The 2,013-nt window shown below is 40.6% G+C and overlaps 1 long non-coding RNA gene across 1 annotated transcript; it reads left to right on the top strand.

Annotated features, from left to right (window-relative positions):
- The first annotated feature begins 733 nt into the window (after positions 1–733).
- LOC112476444 lies at positions 734–1,471 on the top strand. The gene is made up of 2 exons (XR_003045108.1): positions 734–847; positions 1,268–1,471. It is a non-coding gene; the product is annotated as an uncharacterized LOC112476444 (long non-coding RNA).
- Positions 1,472–2,013: the final 542 nt, after the last annotated feature.

The raw sequence follows: 2,013 nt of genomic DNA, 5'->3' as shown, positions 1-2,013 counted from the left end.
TTATTTGTTTTGCCACTGTTTATTTATTTTTTTCATTGCATTTTGTAAGCTATTATTGGTACATATCGCTACAAATAACGACCGTTTGTCTACCTTATTTCAAAGTTTATACTTCACTTTTTTTTTTAGCTTATTGCAGTGGTTAACACCTCCAGTACAATGTTGATACTATCGATCTTCGATTTTTCCTGGCTTGCATGGGATTCAGTGAATGTTTCACAATTAAGTATGATGTTTGCCATAGAGTCTCATAGATCATTTTTATCATGATATATGCCTAGCTTACTAAGGGTGTTTATAGATGTGGAATTTTCATTAAATTCTTTTTTTGTCACTTTTTGAGATGATCACTTTTATTTAACTTTGATCTATTAATGTGGTGAATAATAGGCTTAGATTCTGTTTCCTAGAAACTATCGTGTTAAGGGAGGATTTTATTGTACTTTCAAACCTCATTCTATGGTCTTTTCGACCTCAGTCGGCCCATCGGCTGACGCAGGCTTTCACCTGGTGACTGAAACCTTTGTTCTTGAAGTGTCTGAAACTCTGGCAGTCCTGCTCGTAGTGGGCTGCTTGGTTTCCCATGAAGTTTTAGCACTAGACATGGCAGAACTAGGAGGTGTTCCAGAGGGTTCTCTGAGTTCTAAACATACTCTTCTCTGGCTCAATGTGTGGTAATCATGATCAGTCACATCAGCTAATAGAGTGACTCCCCTGTTTGCTTATTGTCCAGTGGTGAGAAGAGGCCAAAGTTGCCAGGTTGGTCTCTCAAGGACCCAGTCAGTGGGACCACCATGGAACCATTTCTCTCAGGAGCGAAGACTTCCAAACCGGCGGAGCCCAGCGAGTGAGTCATTAGGTGTAATCAGAGGTACCATGCCCATTTCTTTGGTTCTGGGAGAGCATGTGCTCTGGCTGTGGGGCGGGAACCACATCATACACTGACCACTTTTGAGGAGCACATGCCATAAGCTCACAAGGCGATGTCTTTCAGCTGGGAAATAAACAGTCTTCTCACTGTCCTATCAGCTCAGCTGCTGTGGGGACATCAGTACGTGCTGAATGAGATAAGCATATCTCAATTATATCAGTCCATTGTCTTGCTTCTTTCGCCAGAAAATGAATTTTTTGGACAGAAGCAGTGTTGTACGAGATACCATGATGGGGATTAAGATATTTAGTAAACCCACAGGTAGTATTGCTGGCAGAAGCATGGTAAGTAGTGAAGGGAATCCATTTTCAGAATAAATGTTTCCTTTCCTTTTAGCACAGTGGAGAATGCCCAGCGTTGGACGCCTGCCGTGTGCCATTCCAAGGTCTCCGCGCTGAGTTCTACAGCACTGGGCACTGATGGGCACAGTTGTCCCCGGCATGTTTTCTCTCTCTCTCTCTCTCTTTCTCTCTTTTTTTTATACAATTGAGTTTCTTTACCGGACCACATGGCTACCCAAAATAAAAACTATATTTCCCAGCCTCTTTTGCAATTTGACCATGAAATTAAGTTCTATGTTGTTTCGTTCAGAACTTTACCAATACTCGTTTAATATTTTCGAAAAATCATACCAGTGACTAATACCGCTCGTGAACTTTTGCCTTCAAAATGACACATCTGTATCAGTCTGCATTCGGGCTGTTGTGGTCAAGGTGATTCTGCACACAGATGGGGACACGTGACTGCTTTGCTGTATCTCGTAGCAGAGTTGTGCCTGAGCACTCATTCATTGAAATTATACTACTTTCCTTTCATGTCTTTATGTTACAGTTAGAATATTATGTTGATTTAAAAATAATATATATAAGTAGGTTATATTAACTATGAATTTCATTTGAGAATTACGGGGGTATTCTCAAATGAAATTTTCAGAAAAGGGGGGCGTTCGGTCTCTAATAGGGATGAGAATCATTGTTTCACGTAATACCAGGGAGTTTATTATCTCAACTTAACTCAGAATAGAACACTGTTAAAGCTAACGGAATTATTCTCAGCTGCTTGAATTAGCTCACCGAATCCAG

This window comes from Pteropus alecto, unplaced genomic scaffold (genome assembly GCF_000325575.1).
Source record: "Pteropus alecto unplaced genomic scaffold, ASM32557v1 scaffold101, whole genome shotgun sequence".
In the NCBI taxonomy this organism is placed as follows: domain Eukaryota; kingdom Metazoa; phylum Chordata; class Mammalia; order Chiroptera; family Pteropodidae; genus Pteropus; species Pteropus alecto.
The sequence above is the reverse complement of the archived record's forward strand: the minus strand, read 5'-3'. Positions and strand labels throughout refer to the sequence as shown.